We start from the raw sequence: 20,792 nt of genomic DNA, 5'->3' as shown, positions 1-20,792 counted from the left end.
CGACCTGATTCATTTATAATTAAAAGCTGGGCTATGGAATAACCCAACCAGCTCTGCAGAGAAATACTCGAAGTAGATGGAAGCAGTTACTGAGAGCTTCAATTTCTTGGGCAATAGCACCCTCTTCTAAGTCTGCATTGGCATTATGTGTACCTAGGGAAGAGTCCTCACCGTGCTCTGTGTGCATCTGGCTGGCAGATGGAGAGGACCCTTCTGAACACCTAGCAGGGAATGAGCGGAGCAGCACTCGTCTCTTCTTCAGCAGTCATTTCACTGGGTAGCCCAAAGCCACCAGAAAGGAGCAGGGACCCTGGGACAGCCAGCACCATAGCTGCACATTGTTCTTCTGCATCTTTATGATCTGCAGCTTTGAGGTTTTCTTAGCACCAGTACCTGAAGGAAATGAGGCAGTCTCGCATGTTTGTGAGTTCTTGCAAATTCTTGGAGGCGCACACTGGTAGAAAACTAGCCATGCGCGTAGCCATCAACAGGTCCCACTGCTCTTGTGCATGGCAAAGCAGCAGCAGGAAGCAGTCTTTTCTATCCCACGTGAACAAAAGATGGACTTTAAATGTGTATTCTGTGAAGTGAATGAAGAGTGACAACTTGCCCCGCGGTCCCACTGAGGCTCAGGGAGTGGAGCAAGCTGAGAGGCAGGGTAAGCAGTCTTCTGCCAAAATGGAGGACATGCACGGTTTTCTAGTGCACATCTTGAGCTGAAAAATTTCCTTCCATGTTGCAATAGGCTGCATGAGAGAAGAACTGCTGGTAATGGAAGGACATGATGGAAGGATAGCTTCCATAGGGTGGAAGGAGCTTCATGCATAGGTGGAGATACCCACAGCAGTAGAAGGGCAACACTGAGCTTCTGAGAGGAAGAAAATAACAGAAAAACAAATATGTAAGGCTTTCAGGAAATTGACATTTATAATGTGCTCCTGGGGTGCTCATGAAGCTGAAGAGCAGTATCCAACTGCTGGAAAAAGTTGGCATTACTTCTTTTGGTAGACTTCAGCAGCAGCAGCTGCACAGGAGCCAGGTGACCTCCTGGGTGTGGCCTGGCAGCTCTCAAAGGAAGGGACTATTTCATGAATTACCCTTGTGATCACCCCAGGCGTCAAAATCTGGATCTCACTGAGAAGAATTAGACTAAGTCAGAAGTAGCAGCAACATCTGCAACCAAAGGCAGAAGAGAACGGCTCTTGTGTGATACTCCAGTATTCCTCCTCAGCTCTGCGTAGCAGGGAACGCAGCTCAAACATGCAGTTACTGCATGGCACTTGTCTCCTCTCACCACTCACAAGCATCTGGCAGAGGGTTTCTGTGTGTTGGCACAGAACCATGTGTGGAGCCGCTGGGGGAGAGGACTCCCAGGAGTTCACACAAGCTGTAAGCTCAGCCCCAACCAGCCACTGCCAATGCAGCCAGCAGTGGAAGGAACACAAGGTTGGAGCGGCTGGTGTGTCTGAGCTCTCCTGATTCACGCATGGCTTTTTGGCATCTCTGAGCAAGAGCTGAGAACTTAAGAAAGTACATTCCACATGAAGGCAAGACCAAACATCACGGCTCACTCTACAAAGTGAGGAAAGACAGACTGTTTACGTTGGGGATAGATTGGAAGCTCAGGAAAATGGTAGTGCCAAGATGCAGAGCCTGCAGTCGGAGCTGTAAGCAAACACAGAAGGGAGTTTTTCTTTCCATGCAGCGTGAGGCTTCTACGTAAGGGGCCAGCAGAGCCTGTCCAAGGATCATGCAGTGCTGTGGGAGCCACACTTCAGCTCAGCTTCTGCCAGGTGCAGAGGGGCCCGTGTGAGCTGTGGCCAGGGTCCAGGCAGATCTGCAAGGACATTAGCAGCTCAGCCTTCGGATTCTCTGGAGGCTCAGGACCAGCATCCAGTGGAGAAGCGGAATAAGCACTGCCAATATGAGGGGGTCGGAATACAAAGGAGAAAGGCTTTCATGCCGTGTTGCAGTATACTTCATCACAAGGGATCTGCAGTGACTGGAGGAGGGTGGTGGGATCCACACATGGGTTCAGATTCCTTCAGCCTACAGAGGAGCCTGGATGAGCTATGCCCTGGGACCTGGCAGTTCCCCAAATGTTGCCTCAAGGCCATAGGCACCAGCCCTTCAAGGACCAGCTGGTCAGGCAGACACACTGCTTGCTTACAGGGAGCATGTCCTCGTGGCCCTAAGAAGCTGGGATCCAGAGAGAAGCCGTAGAGCCACTGCCCCACTGCAGAGCATGACTTCATGAGGTGAAGTCTTCACAGGGCAGGTTTGTGCTGCTGCCATCTTGCCTGGACAGCTGGTGGGAGCAGCTTTAGAAGTAACCTGAGTAACGAGAAAGTTCTGGCAAAATGGCTGCTGAGCGCTGACAGGAGAAAATGTCCGCCAGCCTGGGAGCTTGGCTGAGATCCAGAGGTACCTTTGAATGGGGGGCATCCCTGGGGTGCAGCTGGACGCCTGAAAACTGGAGACATCCTGAAGATATCGGTAAAGACAAGAAACTGAGGAACAACTTATGACCTGAGAAGATGAAAATTAGTCGGAGAAAAGGTGGGATCCGCCTGAGAAAGTGGGGAATGAACATAAGAAATAAAACTGTGTTTAAGGAAAATGAAAGGAAATAAGAATCATCGTCATCTATTGGCTGTCTCAGGAGTAAGAAAAAGAATACCACCATCTATTAATTACCTGAAATGGTGGTATACTATTATGTTTCATGATGCAAAAAGGGCCTTATTTTCACCCAAATGGAGCTTCTCTCTCTGAGAAACTTCCCTGTGCTGCACATGCTCCTCCTGTTTACTTTTTTTAAGGAGGTTGAAGCTGTGCTGGAATCTCAGGTTATGACACTTCAGTGTTGACTGAACTAAACTCTGCAATGGTCCAAGCCCTGTGACGTGGATCAGCTTCAGTGAGACTTTGTCTGTTACTTTCATCCCCTTTCTGGGTCCAATTCTGGGGGGAATCGATCTCATTTTATGGCTATAGACATATATAAGTATACTGTCTTAATCAGTATAGTTATGGTAAGACTATACTTACTATGATTTTACTTGATAAGTATATTTGTTGATATATTAATATGTTTATTATCCATAATAAGTATATTCACTTACTATTGATAAGTTTGTTGAACCTATAATATCAATGTTTTTGCTAATTTATTACAGATTTTGCTACCTATAATTGCCTTTCAACTATATCTAATTGCTGCTCCTATTAATTAGTGCTATATCTTTAGTACGTGTTACATATGTAAATGCTTTCTTGTAATAGCCATAATACCTCATTATCTTTCTATCCATGTTTGTTTTATTAATCAGGCTAATTGCTGGTGGTGATTTGTGGTGATCTGTAATAAATAGAAATCTTTTGCAAACCAAGTCCCTGTGTCCTTCTGTCTTGTGGAATCCCTGAGGAGTGGCTGATGTGCCAGAGAGTCCTACTGCCACCCAGGGAGACCTGGACCCGCTGTAGAAATGGACTGATGCTGTTCATTGGCTTCATACACATCATGGGGAGAAGTGCAATGTCTAGCGTTTGGGTAGGAAAAACAACATCAGTACAATGCTGGGGGCTGATGTGCCAGAACGCAACTTTGCAGAAAAGACCCTGGGGTTCCTGTTGGACGCCTGGCTGAACGTTAGTGAGGAATATGCCCTTGTGGCAGCCAACAGCCTCCAGGGGTATATAGGGCCTGCTTCCCAGCCCTCCAGTGCTGAGCCCATGCCCCATCTCTAGTCCTTACCAACCTCTTCCCTCTGTGCTGTATACACAGCTGAATAGCTGTCCTATGGGGCACAAGTTTCTCTTCACAGTGTTCTTACATCAGAGCTGGAAATGTCTTTTACACAGCGGAGATGCTTCTTGCTTGTACCTATATGCACAGCCAGGAGAATAAAGTAAATGTGCCAAGGCCACTTGGTCAATGAGGTAAAGCGTTCCTGTGGCTAAACCAAGCAAAACAGAACTGCTGGCACATCCAGGAACCTTCAGACACAGTATGCTTGACACGCATTGCTGTCCTTGCACTCGTGCACAGTCGCACACGCTTGTTTGCACCACCACCCTCAGAGTCTTGTGCATGCTCACATTGTCCCCTGCTCTTACTGCATGTGGGCACAAATGATACTGCCAGGGGAAGCCTGGATGGGGTTGGTGGCCAAGTCTGAGGATCAGCATCTACTTGGCAGAGATAGGATCACCTCATTATCTGTGTCAAAGCCCTTTTTGCCCATAGAATGGGATGGCAGACCTGATGAGGAGGGCATTAAACTAGGAACGAGCAGGGAGTGAGAGAGTAGCCAGCAGCCCTGAGAGAGAGCGGCAGATGGGATTGCTGAACAAAGAGTGAGGTAAGATGATACAGAGGGATCACAAAATCAGCAAAATGGGGCAGTATCCGTTTGCTGCTAGCACGCTTTTTAATCCAAGAAAGTGTATTTAAAAGGAAGAAAAAAGGAAGTCCTATATCAAAATGGTGTCCTTAAATATTATTTCATGTGAGGTATTTAATATGAGGACGAGATCGTTGTGTAAATCTCTCAATAAGAGATGCTAGTATGTTTTCTGGTATATTGATTAGTACTCATTAGTTTGAAAAAGCAGAATGTAAGGAACTAGCACTGCCTCACAAGTCTTCACAAAGTATTTAAAGTTGAGAGAAGTGAAGGCCTGCACGTGTCTTGGAAATCTAAATCAGGGAGCCGAGATGTTACACTGAACTGGAATGTGCAGCATGAGTCTGAATTCAGAATGAGTTCATTTCTCTAATGCAGAAGTTAACCTGCATCTTCAAAAGACATTAGAGGGAAAACATAGCTCCAGCAGTCTGATTAGCTCTGCATGGTCTTCTTGTGTGGTTTACCCCTGCATCAGTACATTTTCTTTAGGGAGTGCAAACAGTTAAAATGTCAGAAATGCACACACACACAAGATAGTTAAGGCACCAGAAATGTTGATTCTCTAACAGGCAGCACAGATTAGCTAAACAATATCCCCTGCTGGTTGTAGGTCTCATTTGGGAGGTTAGTGGGGTCACCAAAAGCCTCACGTTGTTGCAGAAAGCAGAAGTGTCAGCATCAGGCTCTGGTGAGCTAAGTAAAAGGGTTGTAGGGTTTGTGAGGGACATCTTCTGGCCAAATTCAGTAGGGGGTGCCTCAGCTGCATCAAAATTCTCTACAAAGGCCATTAGTTTATCATTATTTAGTTATATATTTGAAATCCTTTAAATATAATCTGTGTATTCAAAGTTGTGGCATAAATTCTCTCTCTTTCAGAGGGAATGAAGTTAATAATCAATTTCAAAGCCTTTTTCAAAATGATCATGTTTGTGTCATGCTTCATAACATGATTGAAAACCACCCAACAAGAATGAAAACTTTGTGTTAGTTTCCTACTAGACGTTTCACCACTGAAGTACCATCTGTCCATCCTGACCAAGCTATTCTGGAGCAAGATGAGGTTTAACCTTTCCAAGACAACCAGCTGGAAGTACAGTGCTAATGGGCAATTTGTTTTGCTAGAAAGCCTCGCTATCTTCCTCAGGTTATCTTCTTCATATATGTCTATGGAAAAATAAATAAATAAATTAGAATATTTTTATAAAGAAGAAAAAAAAAAAAAAAAGATTTATTTTTTTCCCTGATCCATCTGAGGAGTTTTGTTGATTCTTGAGTGACTCATAAAGACTTTATTTTACAAGCTTTTGAGAAGTAATATTGTATTGCCAGAAGATGGTGTGCTTCTACCATGTCATGCTGCAGCCAGGATGAGGAACGGATTCTGTCTGCAGTTTAATATGGGTTCTCCTGATAACATAAGCAATAATTAAGGTGAAATTAGTTAAGGTGAAACCAAAAGGAGTTTGTGGTTAAAAAACAAAACAAACAAAAAGCACTCAAAAACCTCAGTTCATACCTATTTGTGAATGTGTGCATGCCTTTATCTATTTTCAGGCAAATTCTGCATCTGATTTCAATGAACTTGTATATATAGTCATTCTATCAAAATACTTTCATAAAATAATATTATTAAAATATATATTAAATTAGTATAGGTTTGCACCTAAGTATCATTTGCTTAGATTCTTTTTCCTTTATGTAGACTTTGTTGAAAATTTGATATTAAAGCTGTCTGGGGTGTGAAACTATTTATTCTATAAAATGTGCAAATATTTAGTTTCTGTGGAAAAGCAGTAAAAAAAAAAAAGAAAAAAAAACAAAAGAAAAGTTTTCATCCAAATTGTTCTGGCTACTAATAAATGCTGCAGTCTTAAAAAAGAAATGGTTTTCAAACCTAGCAGAGCTACACCTTTATAGTATATTCATCTGAATGATATCTCCTCCTTCCCTCCCTCCCTTCATCCCTCCCTTCATCCCTCCCTTCCTCCCCTTCCTCCCATCTATCCATGGCGGGTCATTCATAGACTGGAAGGGATAAAAAAAATTAATTTTAGGCCTTTCTGATGACATTTTAAGAAGTGGTTAAAGCACTCTTAATAATGGGCCTAATTTATAAGGCTTATCTTATTCTTTGGCTGTTGAGCTGGTGAAGTGCAGTGTAGCAGATGGCATCATGAGGGCTATTACTTTTGGATGTAAGTGGTTGAAGTAGATCTCTTCGTAGATTTAGAGATTTTATAACATAGATCTCACATTTATGCCTTCAGAAGGAGCAAACAGCAGAACAAACATTACCATTTCATGGCTTCTACTCACTGGAAACTCCAAGCATAAAGAGCATAAGGGTGATGCAGCATCAACAAAGAGCATGCTTTGTTGGAAATGTATGCTTTGTCCTCTGTAAAAAGCCAATTTGGTTGCCCAGCATGGTTGTTCCTCAGTTTTTCTTAGAGGTGATGCCAGGGCTGCTGGGGCGTGTATGCTGAGCAGAGAAGTGCAGGACATTGACTGATGTTCTACAAAAAGCTACAGACCTGTCTAGCTCTATAGGCTGTGAAGAAAGAGGGTTGTGTATATTTGTTTAGATTATCAGATGTTTGCTCATCTTAAAATGAAGACTAGGATAAAGTTTTCCATTGGCTGCAGAGGCTGAGACTACAACAAAATAATTCTTCATTTAGACTAAGTTAAAATACAGACTTTTTTTTTTTTTTTTTTTGGCTACAGATTTTTCAATTCTGGGTTTAAAAGCACTTCAGCTTCACTGGGAAGGATTATCAAGACTGCAGCACAGCCAAACCCTGAGAGCCCTGGAGTTTATTGGGGATCTGATAGTGCTGATGTTGCAAGAGCAACTTGGTAGCATTCCAGCTTTTGCCATCGGAATTCAGTGGTGTCTGTCAGCAGAAGAAGCTGTCACAGATCTTGTGTCTGGGATGGCACAAATGAAGCCAGTGAAGGAAATGTAATACTCATACGGCACCCTATCTATTTCAAGGACAGGAACTATAGTGACAAAAAGCAGTATTTACAGAGAAATATTCAAAGCCAACTGCAGAGCAGGACAATGCAAGTGTGTGTCATGTTTTGAATGTCAGAGACATAAAACAGAGTAATAAACTTAGGTTGTCAAAGAGAAAGAAAATTTAAAGAACCCTTTGAAAATTGAAAAGAATGGGAGATCTGACAGAACCAGCTTTAAATCTTCATCAGTACCACAGTGACTTAAATCTTTTGCAGTTTCTCAGCCTGTAGCAATAACGCATGGTCCTTTCCATAGCAAATGGAAATTTGCTGGTTTACTGTTCTAGGTATGGATTTAGGGGCAGATCACTGACTGATGCCTGAAAACCACTGCAGCATATTATTGGCAGGGTAGGTACTACATGGTTCTTCAGGAAAAATACAGAAAACAAGTGTATATTCAATCTGGAAAAGGTTTAATACATACAGATGGACCCACTATGTCTTTTCCACTAAGAATCATTTCACACTGCAGTGCCCTGGGCTGGCTGAATCTGAGTCACTTCTGCCCAAACCAATAAGTCCTCTTCAGAGGGTTCTCTTTGAAAGCCCTCTTGGTTGATGTTTTTCATGTGGCCAGAACAAACTCTGAACCGTCTGCAAAAAGCAAGATGGATGTATAGTTATTTAGCATTTTGGGAAATGTTCTTTGTTTAACACCAAGCAGAAAGTTATCTGTCTGTACCAGAGAGGTGGGGACTCTTGCTTTATCCAAACATACCCACAGCAATAGGAGAGCTCAGCTCTCCAGCTTTGGTATTCTGGTGGATGAGGGGATAGAGATATTTAATTTGAAACTTAAGCCTGTGTCCAGTTTTAAAGTCAACATGTTCTTAACAGCAGGAATGAAGCAATCGTTAGCACAAGATATGCTGTCCCTCATGAAGAGTGTGCCAGTCTCACTTAGAACTGCAGGAATGCATTAAAAACAGATCCAACTACTTAATAAGACCCAGTTTAAATTCTTAGATGCATGTAAAAAGGAAAACCCTTATGTCTCAAACATAATGCACAATATCTTACAAAATAGCAATGTCACATAAGAGAGACATCCTTAGCAGCCCATGTTCTGCATGTAGTCAAAAGGAGGATCTCCATCCTGCCAGCATCACCTGGTGTGGCATGTACTACTCAACAAGAATGGGATTTTTGAGTTAAACACCCTGATGTAGCCTGGAGGATAGATTTCACTAACAGCCACAGGATATAGATTTTCTCATTTCCTCAGCTCTCCCTTAGAGGTAAGCATAAGAACCCTTTAAAATAAGTTATAAGCAGTAAGAATACAAGCTCCACAACTCTGGGATCAATCCAGCATCAACAGAGAAACTCCTCTGTAGACTAGAGCCCAGGTACTGCTGTCCATATGAAATCTGGGCTCAGAGAGTACATGCTATATCCCCATCATGTGGTCTTGATGTCAGTCAAAGAGGATTGTGTCTGCTTGCAAGGAACTGTGTAAGATTTTGGCTATTCCTCTCAGAGGAAGCCACAGAGACATCGGGAGATGAGTTGAGGAGACCACTGGCGATGATAAATAGCTTTGAAGAAGCAATCTATGCAGTAAACTCAAAGGAATTAAATTCAATCAAACTTGAAAAAAAGAAGCCAATAGCTTCAGGCATTGAAAGTTGCTATAAGGAGGATTTGTGATCAATTGTTTGCCTTCTATTCATTTTATATGAAATTCGGTGTAACTGGCAAGAAAGGAGCTTTGGTTGTGCACAGGAGAACATTTATTAATTTTAAGGGCAGTGACACCATGGAACTTTATGTATTCTAAAGTAGTTCTGGAGGGTCTTTGATTTGCTGAAAAAGGTAAAAACACCTAGTTAGAATGAACCAGGGATGCTAGAAACTACCCTGGTGCAAGGAGTTGAACCCCTAGCTCCTGCTGGCACTTCTTTTTTGTGAATTTATAGGACTTTGTCAAGCACTGATGACAATGTAAACATCCTTTTAAGACACATGTGTGATCAGGGATGAATGCAGTCATTCCTCAGTCCCGTGACTGGGAGTACTTCAGCTTTTCTCCATTCACTTGAAGAACACCATCTCCTCAGACTTGCATTTCAGCCACCCCCTCTTTACTAGGCCCTTTGCCTCTGCAGCAACTACCATCGGGTCTCAGCCATTCTTACTACTCACTGTCACCTTCTTGTCTCCTGACTGACCTGGCATGACTGCATCGCTTTTATCCTCATTAATAACCCCTGCTCACAAGCAATACAACCTGTCTTGTAAGGTACAGGACATGTCTTCCAGTGAGTGGTTTACAGCAGCCACCAGGACAAAAAAGATGCTGACTGAAATGTAATTGCACTGGTTAGTAGAACATGTGCAGAAGATTAGTAGAGTATGGCACAAATAAATATTGCATCAAGAACTTTGAGAATACTTTTAGTGAAAAAGAGGAAAAAGACACCCTACAATTTTTAAATGGTTGGTGCCTTAGTGATACCCAGAAAACTGAAGCAGATCAAGCTGCACTGTTGTAACACCTTTCAGACTAGAAACCATGGTTTTGATATCTATCCATGATCTATCTGTAGTTGTGGGCTCTGGAATAAGACTCTGGAAAATCCACAATGTCATCTTGCTTTTACTAAGAACACTGGGCGTTTAGCGTTCCATGAAAAAGGAATTGGTCCCTCCTCTATTTTTGAAAAGTATTACTGGTTGCAATCTTGGTTGCAATCGTATATAATTATTGCACTAAACCAACCTTGGAACATATGCAATTAAAGCAGAAATAGTGCTTGTGTCATTGCTAGGCTGGAGATGAGAGACTTCTGCTGGCAACGTTATGGCTAGCACATTCCATCCCTATACCGTGGATGGTTTTCAGATCCTCCTCCAATCGGTGCTCATCTGTAAACACTACCTTAGACTGGATCCAGCTCAAACCATTTAGGAATGTCTGGATGCAACTACTTTTCCTATGTCTCAAGGAAACATTCTGTGGTTTCTCACTTGGGACATAATGGATAATTACAGGTGGAACACTAGTGCTGCCTATTATTAAGTCCCTGTTCTGAGTTTAGAATTTGCCAAATCTTAACTATCTGGGCTGAAATTTTCCATAGTTACTGGCTGCTCCAGGCTGGGATTTGCTTCCAAGAATGAGAGAAGAGAAAAATAAATTGTTTTGTCCAAGTATTAATACACTGCTCTGTGAGCTGTAGAGCCGTTGAAATTGTGTGTGATGGATTTGTACCGTGGATGGGTTCCTTGACCTCTGCTAAGTTTTGAATGAGCACTGAGCCTTTTTACCTTGTCTGCATTCTCTCTCCTGTGTCAGGGTTTTTATGAAACTTGTAGAAACTTGATACACTTGAGGCTTCAACCACGGTGTGAAATTCGGTTAAAATAAGTAAAGAGATGCAGCTATATCTGAGCAGAGGGCTACCTAACGTCCATGAGTTCTTTCCTTTGGGAAAGATGGTTGAAAATCTAGGTGGTGAGGATCATTTCTGAAAACTCCTGCTGCCCACGCTGACCCCAAGCAAAATGGGATGGATGCTTTGCTTCCCCATCGTGAGGAAAATAGGAGCCTGCAACTGGATAAGCAACCCCCAAGAGGACTGTGAGTGGGGAACAGTAGCAGGGAAGAGAATCACTTTGCTATGAGGGGAGCACAGCATTTTTGGACAAGTGAAGTCAAAAAAAATCAGCACAGGAAAGCCTAAGGGAGCTAAAAAAATAATCAGAGAATAGGGGTGGAGACAGCTGGGATAGATGCAATTAAGGACAGCATCCTAAAGTGTGTTCACAAGTGGGCTGATTAAGGTTACATAACCTTAATGTCTAAGACATCCTAATTTTTTAACTTCCTGACTTTGTAGGTATAAAGTTATCTTGAAGTAGTATTTTGGGGATGTATTTTAATTTATACACTTGAAAATAGGCCATGTTAGTCTCTCAGGCCTTATAATACTGAGCTGACCCCAAAAGCTTTAAAATTCTGGTTGCAAAATGCAAACTCTGTGAAGAAGATGAGGCACATGGAACAATGTTGCTCTTTGCAAGCTCTAGCTCAACAGTGGAAACCAAACTCAAAGTCTGGGCAATTCCCAGTAACCCTTGAATGTTGATCTGGAGGTGGCCTAGAGCTGTTTATTCATTTTACATTTACCAGTTGGCTGGAAAGCTGTGCAGAGGAAAAAGATCTAGGGGTGTTGGTCAATGCCTGCCTGAACATGAGCCGGCGGTGTGCCCATGTAGCCACGATGGCCAACGGCATCCTGGCTTGTGCCAGGAATAGTGCAGCCAGCAGGGCCAGGGAGCTGATCGTCCCCCTGTACTCTGCTCTGGTGAGGCCGCACCTCAAGTACTGTGTTCAGCTTTGGGCCCCTCGCTACAAGAAGGACATCAGAGTCCTGGAGCACGTCCAGAGAGTGGCTACAAAGATGGTGAAGGGCCTGGAGCACAAGTCCTGTGAGGAGTGGCTGAGGGTGTTTGGTCTGGAGAAGAGGAAGCTCAGGGGAGACCTCATTGCTCCCTGCAGCTACCTGAGAGGAAGGTGTGGGGACCTGGGGTCGGCCTCTTCTCACAGGTAACCAGTGATAGGACCAGAGGGAATGGCCTCAAGTTGCACCAGGGGAGGTTCAGGTTGGCAATGAGGAGCCATTTCTGCTCAGAAGGAGCAGCCAGGCACTGGGACGGGTTGCCCAGGGAGGTGGTGGAGTCACCGTCCCTGGGGGTGTGCAAGGAGAGGTTGGGCCTGGTGCTTGGGGACATGGGTTAGTGGGTGACATTGGTGGTAGGGGGATGGTTGGATCAGGTGGTCTTGGAGGTCTTTTCCAACCTTAACAATTAATAAATAATTAAATTAAATTAAATTAATATCTTGAATTCCGCATTTTTCATTGAAGACTCTTTGACTTTCCTCTTCCTCCTTTTCTTTCTCCTGCCCAAACAAGCCTAGTCTAAAGCCTTTAGCCTTACTTCATACTTAAGGCAAATTTCCAAGAGAAATGTTTTCCAATTTTGTCAGCATATGTTGAAAAAGGTGGGTGCTATTACAGCTGCTATGTTTTTACAGGAAAATAGCCACAGCCCATAGATACTGTGAATGGCCTGATCTTGTTAGTGTGTTTTAAATGACTCTGTTCAGAAGAGATGTTAGAACAACCGAGAGCTGAGAGCTGATTCTTCCTAGTGTGAGATCTAATGGCCCTTGTGTGGGACTGAGGCACTACTCTGCCTAGCTTCAAAATCAAAACCCAAATTTAAAGCCATTTCAGCACTGAATGACTGCCAAGCAAGAGGTTTGGGGGTTCCACCATTGTACTTAAATTGTAAAGAAATTCTCTTTTGGATCTGGTCCCAGCTGACATAACTTAAGACTGTCTGGTCATCTTCTGTGTGTGGTGAAGTCTATGCATTTTTATTTATTTATTTATTTATTTATTGAGGGCCATTAAATGAGCTTGCTCCTCCATAATTGGCGGATAATTAGTGGTTCCCCTCATTACAGAAAGTCCTTAGAGCACCCAGTTGAGGTTGTTATGGCTCTCGTCACCCCGGGGCCAGCTGTGAGATCAGACCAGGTTGCTCAGGGCTTTACCCAGCCAGATACTGGAAAACTTTCAAATGTGGAGACTGTGTGACCTCCCTTGCAGCTTCTCCCACTGCCTGCCTCTCATGAAAACATTTCTCCTCATATATAGTCCAAACCATTCCAATTTCAGCCTATCCTTTCTATCTGTCACCCCGTGGTATGCATGGCTGTGAAGGGCCTGGCTGCCTGCAGGCCCTGGGCTGGCTGTGAGGTGCCCCAGCTCCACAGGCCCAGCTTCTGGTGGTGGGACTTAACTTTAGCTACATTACTTGCCAAGCTGAAATCCTATTCTGTTATTAAAAGAGAGGAAGGATTTAGGTTTTCTGTTAGACTCCCTTCTTTGTTTCTCAGCTGTTTCCATCCCTTGCTCACCCCTTTGTTTCAGTGTGTCTCTCATTATTGCCCAGTAACAATGCAATCTCTATTAACGGTAAACCAAAATAACCTGAACAAGGAAAACATAATAGAGATTCTGTAGAGCTCTATTTGTGTACTAAGTGGGTGAAGTGATATTGAACTATTTTTACAGCAGTGTAGATTTTAAAGATTCAGCCTTTCATAATCTTTACATTAAAATCACTGCAAAAAGATGGATGGAAAGTAGTGATTAATACTGTATTAATATACATCTGTATATTAATATAATGCTCTTTGAAATGATCTTAATCAGGGCAAGCACTTAAATAGGATGACTGTGTATCCGCAAGGGTCTTCCATTTAAAAGATTTTATTATAACAGGAAATATAACTAGTGGGATAAAAGTATACCAAATCATTATGAATGCCAGCTTATGATTAACCTATTGCAATCTATTAGATGTTACCAATGGCGAATCTGAAATAATCCTTTCCATATAAAAATTTTACTGTTGTATCTAATTTTGAAATGGTTCAATGCATGTCTTTTCCAAAATGTTCAGGTAGAGGTATAGCTAGCCCAACAGAATACCTTTTGAAATAGGAAATGAATGCTGCAACCAGGGAAAAAGTACTTTCTTACATACAAAATACTTCTCTCTTGAAAGTACATCCTGAGGTGATGTGTAGAATGTTTCCATCTGTGGTATTTAATCAGCTCATCACCTATTAGCTGCTGTATCCCAAAGTATCTTTGATGAAGAGCAGATAAGTGTTCCCCTTTATTTCCAGAGCAGTTATAGCATAAGGGTGTATTTTTATCCGATATGATTAAAAACTCTGCAAACTCCACACACAATGGGAGGATATATACAAAATAAAGACAGCTTGTTTGTGCTGAAGATTGCCTGATTCATTCTGGTGTATTTCCTGTGCGTGATCAATGTAGTCGTCTTCCCATAATGCTATTGATGTTCTGCTAAGCAGTATTCTCATCCTGCAATTTTCCTTTGACAAGTCAAATCTTCAATATCATCCTTTCAGTTAACGGTACAGTTTCTATAAAGAAACCAGAGGATAATAAGCTGCCTAGTGTAATTCTGGTAATGCTATAGTGGCAAGCCTTACAAAGAAAGATTTGATTGCAGTTATTGGCATATGAATCTTTGAACTTCCAAAGCCATTCAATGTGCATAAATGATACAAGCATGTGGTAATGACTACTTCTGCTATTTTGACTGCTCTTTAAAAATAATGCAAGCTGGATTTGTGCCTATCACACTATTAGTGTTGCACTATTCCTTCCGTGTATTTCTTATCTTACATATTTTGAAATGCACAATACAGTGTAGTTTTGTAATATTTGCTAGGCACCAACAGAAGATCTTGCATACAGCAAAAGGACATCATTTCTTGACTTACAAGTCAAAATAAAGCTTGTTATAAAAGGCAGATTGTAATTATAACTACTCTTTAATCTTTCTGTTAGTTTTTCATTCAGTTCAGTTTTATACTGGTCAGTAGAAATAAGCATGTTTGCTAAGTTAAAGTACGCAATCAGATGTTTTACAGATATGAATCTGCATTCAGAAATGGCCACAGCACAGCAATATAAAATAACAGGCACAGATGGAACTAGCAACAAGCATCATTTCACACAACATGTCTTGATGATGAAGCATAAACACTTAAAGTCTCCAGATTCACTTGCTCATGCATCCACATCCTGCAGATGCAAGCACTCATGCATATTAAGAAAGCTTTAAGGTACTTGCAAAGTCTATCAGAATAAATCAATCTTCCAGTCATACGTTTTCATTACATACCCAACAGGTACTGAAAATTCCCAAGTGAATTCACGTCTTTGTAAGTAGAAATTAAACATGTATTTCGTAGCAGTCTCATTAATTTTAGTGATGCCACACATAAAATTGATCTGCAAGGCAAGGGCTTCCTGGTTAAGCCATAAATAAATACATCACATGTTTGGACCTTCTTAATATCTTAACCTAGGTGTTTGTCTAATATTATGCTATTTTCCACCTACGGTACTGTTTCTATTTACCTATTTGGAATTCCAGGTTATTGTAACCGCCAAGAGAAGAGACACTTCAAAGTTAAAAAAAAAAAAAAAAAAAGGTGGAGATTCTTCTTGCTGTTTACAAGGATTTATGTACTTTCCTTTCAATTAGCTCATGCTGCTAGCAGAAGGGAAAAAATATCATATTAATAGCAAATGTTAGGTAAATTGAGAAATCAGGCCTTGATGAACTTAGCTGAAATTTAGAAGGTTTCTAAACATCACAGAAATGAAAATCTGGAACCACTTTCATTAAGGAGTTGGGAAGAGACTGAGTGAGAAGTTCGGGGTAGCATTTATCTGCAGGAGAGAATTTGAGATGACTTTTGGTAAGTTTACAGAAAAAGATTTCATAGTACCATCTTCAGTTACAATAAATTGAGATTCACTGACACAAGAGATTACTTATTATCATGTAAGTATAGGTAAATGTACATATGTAAAACATATACATATATATTTATATGTCAGGATATGTATAAAGCTACACATTGCAGGAGTCTAGCAGTAATGGATTGGTTGCTACTTTTGAAAGTCAACATGAAAATTGACTGAAAAATAAAAAAATAGCAATTTAACAGTAAGTCATGAAGCCTATACCTACTTCATTGCATTCCCAGGGTTGTACAAGGAAATCATATCCATGTATCCTGCTCATGAAATCAGAAGTAGCTTTCTGTACAGACAGATAGGAAGTCTCACTAGAGAAGTAGCTTTTCCTTCCTGATGACAATGCTCCTGTTGTAGCTGTTCAAGGTATACTGCTGCTGTCCCCTGAAAAAAACAAAAACAAAACCAAAAACAATACATAACAAACAAACAAACAAACAAACAAAAAACACAACAACGACCACTAGCTCTTAGAGATAAAAATTGCTTTCCCTTCCATTCTTTATAACTAACCATCTGTCTGAGAAAAATGATGCATCTTCTTTTAATGTTTTCTTTTAGGATATGCACAACCTCAACATTTTCTGCCTCATGTTCACTTACTTTCTTGTTGCTTATTTTTGCTTGAATTATTATTAAGAACTGTCTGCAGAGTATAGAATACGTCACTAGTTCACTTGTCCTGCTTTTTTGTATCTATCTCTGTACCTTTTATATCTATTATATGGACATCTTCATATTTTATTGTAATTTTAAAACAAGGGGGCCTTTTCCTCATTCCCCAAAAGTTACTCCTAACTCTTTCCATGACATGTTACAACTAACTGGGCCTTTTGTTTGTGATACTTCATTTTGTTCTTGTTTATAATGCATTTTACATGTGATCATTTTGCCTAACTACCTCATTTTCTGGCCTTTCCCACAATACTTTTTTTTTGGTCTTGAATAGAGGTAGCTTTTCCAACATATTTTGCCAAGCTCATTTTCATCATTAAGATACTGAGGATAATCAGAGTAGGAGTTAACGTATTAACATTTCTCTGTTGAAACTGGCCTTTTATTCTATTCATTCCTGTATGTCTCTTAAGTAGTTTTAAATTTCTCAGTGGTCATCATCTCATTCCACAGGGGCCTTGAATCAATGCAAAGCAATTTCAGAAAATACACCTGCAAGGCTCCCCTCAGTCATAGCAAATAGACGACAATTTTGTCATTCCTCCCTCCATGTGAGAAGTTAATCACAATAATCTTTTAATCCATAATGTTCTCTTGCTCTGGTATAATTGAAAATAAGAAATATTCAAAAACATGCAGTCTGGCTACCCTCATCCCATTTCTTCAGATTTAAAAATCTCATGCAAAGCCATATTTGAACATATGCATTTCATGACTCTGAATGGCCTTGAAACTCCTTACAAACTTATATTAGGAAAATCTATGGATGAATGAGACTCAAATGCCTCAAAGCTTGGGAGTCCAGGGATGTTGCACTTCTGTTCCCACCTTGAATGTACGTTTCTGAACCCATTTTTGTCTGGGCTGGAGGACTCCGACTTTGTTTAACATTTCTTCACTTTGCCTTTCCAACAATGCTTCTGGTTGTTTTTCTGTCTTCCCATTTGCAATACGATCCTTAAATAGATCTACTCAGAAGTTATTTCTACATTGTCACTTTCAGAATAAAGAATCAGTGTGAATTAAGGAAGCTAGCCAAATGCTGACTCTTTCTCAAACTATGTACAAATCACATCCTGCACTTTCCAGAAGAACATCTGGCATAAAAACCTTACTTCGGAAATTGTAGTCTATAATATTGAATGTAGAGTAAATCAAAGCGAATGACTGACTGCTTAATAGAAAGAAAGTCTGAAGTGAAGGTAGTAAGAAATTAAAGGAGAAAATCGTAAAGTACATAATGGTGAGCCACATGTTAAAATCAAGGCTTCTGAGTAAAATTAACAATCCAGAGCACTGCCTGAATGTAAAAGCAATGACATGATGCAAAAGAAGCTTTATGCTGCAGTAAGGTGCTTTAGTCTTTCAAATATTCTTGCTAAAAGGGTGAGAGGTAAAACACACAAATAGTTTGTATAAAAGCATTCTTCATGTGCCAGTAGGTGGAAGTAGCTATTTTAGCAAGCATTTCTCTCTTCCCTGCAATGCAGCTGACAATGTCAAAGAAGCCACGGTTGGGAAGTTTACAGCAGACCTTAGAGAAAGTCCTTGAGAATCTCTGGGGTTTTGCAATGAACTTTGGATTTGCTGCCTGTGTATGTAAATGAAATGCTCTCAAACCACAAACCAGAGAAAGGGAAAGCTATCTCCTATCGGGTTAGAGCTTACTAGCAGAATTTCAGGCAATGTGGCCTGCCTCAAAATCTAAAAGATTACCGATCAGATTAGACTAGATGACTTTTTTGGATCATAAATTTTCAACGAAGTAAAAAGACCTTTTCTCACATCTGGCAGGAAATATTTCAACAGATGCTATTGTTGAGGTGTCACCTCGTTTGGAATTTTTATCTACAGAGAAGCAAAGTATAGACAGCTGAATGTCAGATGGACAGTCAGTCAGAAAATGTGAAAAAGCACTGCTAAGAGCAATAAATTAGGAACCTTGATCCAAAAAGCAATGAAACCCATTGAAGTCCTCCTGCTTGACCTCACTTAGTTCTGGGACTGTTCCTAGATGGGCTGACAGCTTTACTTGTTTCTACCTCTGCTGATTTTCTGCGATTATATTTTGTAGTTTTCCTTCTAATATTAATTCAGGCAGAAAAGCAGCTCTGTTAGATGTACTTTGTTTCCTCCTTTTTGGTAGAATCGTATTTGATGTAAATTGAATATTCTGTTTGATGTATACAACAAAAAGAAAAAAATCTGTGACCCTATAATTAAAGAAGTTCAGCATATATAAGGCATTATACAAGCCTTCCTAGAATGAGAACAGGAAATGGTTTGTTGTTGGTGTTGTTTTCTATTAGACCAGCATTTACAGATTTTGCTCTGCAGACTCTCACAAGTAATTAATCAGCATAATCCTTGAGGTCTTTAAAAATATTGAAATGTGCCGGCTTATTTTTGCAGCATCAGCAAGAGATTGTTGCTTTTTCACTTGTACAATTAAAACTTACCAGCCAAACTGTGTGTCAGCCTAGTTCCAACATAATTCCACAGTAAATCAAAGTCATCAAGAAAAGCAATTCCAGCTCTCCTATGCATCTCTCACTGCCATGCTTCATTAGTTACAGCACTAATATTCACAGAAAATGTGTATGCAGCATAAATATGGGAAAGAATGGAACTTACATTCTGGTTGCAAAGCTCAGAATCACTTGAAACTTCACATTTAGAATAACTGATATCAAGAATGGGTCAGACAACAGCCTTGTAAGCTGTCTTAGCTCAGCAGTTCACTCTCAGTCACATCCTGTAGTATGAGGGACTGTCTCCCTCCATTTTGGTGTTATATATTTCAAATCATTAGTAAGAGAAAGAAGATCAAAATGTATAAACAGTTCACTGAAGATATAAAAAAATCCTAACAGCACCTCATAATAAATTAGTAATTTTTTCCTTGGTAGATTTCCCACTGTCACTACTTTACATTTCCTAATACTCTGTAGCTGCTTTTGTGATGTACTCACAATAGTAAATCTTTGAAACCTCTGATAATTCAGTGTATTCTGTGGAACATCTTTCATTCATTTTCTTATTTCTGTGGTTTTTGCCATGGTGTTTGTGCTTTCATGTTCATTTCTGCTCTTCGGGAACCTGAATCAGAACCCAAAAGCTTTCTGTGTTGCTCAGCCAAGATGTGAGCACACCAGTGCAGCAATTAAGGCTCTCACATTGCCCTGGGAGAGGCAGGTAAGGTAAGGGCTCTCAGTTTTGGCCCTCAATAGACATTACTATCAATTTTATTTAAGAGTAAATTAATTCTACAAAAGCTCTAGCTTTGCACTGGAAAATGCTGTTTGGGAAAAAGTTTTATTGAAATACCCAGGACTATCTCTAGTTAATTTTCTTCAAAGTTTGTTGCCTTAGGTAGTATTTGAGTCTAGTAAATCTGTCAGATTTACTGAGATCCTAACTCAGTTTCTAGTTGCCTATGTAGGCTTGCACATAGTGTTGCAGAAAGTTCTTTTTGGGCCTTTCAGGTGGCATGGTGAGTTGTTATAATTAACTTTGGTTAAATACAAGGCATTTAAAAAACTTTTCTTCTCCTTGTCCTAGGTCCAGGCAGCTACTGGAAGATTTAACTTTCCTTAATGGGTAACGCTATAAAAACAGACTGGAGCGGGCTTAAAGAATCTTTCATCTTATCTCCTGTTCCCCTTGGAGGTGCTGGAGATTCACCTGCTACCGTAAGAACTTGCTGCTTTCTGTTGCTAGTGCAGGGTGCTGGAGCACTGCTGCAATGCTATGAGGCAGCCAGGAGTATGTGCTGGACCCAGCTAACTCCTGTGCTCCAGCCTGATGGAGAAATTCTTTTTCTTTTCCCAGTTGGGTGCATTAACAGCCAGTCAAAGAGCTGTGGAAAAGCTCTCACTCACTTTAAGCTTTCCATTTCTTCCAGAGGAATCATATTGCAGAAATAAATTATACCCTTTGGATTAAAAATATGGAAACACTTAAGCAACTCTTTCCTGAGGGGAGACCCACAAGTATTTGCCAATTCTGCACACAAAAAGGAAGAAAGTACAAGCATGTACTATTCTGTGTATTCTTAAGTATAACAGATACAATTATTCCTAGAAACTGGTACAAGGAATTGCATGGTTTGTGTATGATGCTGGAGGTTCCCACATATAGTTTAATTGTGCAGAAAAATGTTCTTGCATTTAGAAGAATAATAGTGTGGACACTTTCTTAAGTCTTTAAGAAGAGTTACGACAACTAAAAATAAATAAATAAACTGATTTTATTTTCCAGCATTTCTTCAACAATTCTTCCCAGAGGGTTG

The sequence above is a fragment of the Aythya marila genome (assembly GCF_965140915.1).
Source record: "Aythya marila genome assembly, chromosome: 1".
NCBI lineage: Eukaryota > Metazoa > Chordata > Aves > Anseriformes > Anatidae > Aythya > Aythya marila.
The sequence above is the reverse complement of the archived record's forward strand: the minus strand, read 5'-3'. Positions refer to the sequence as shown.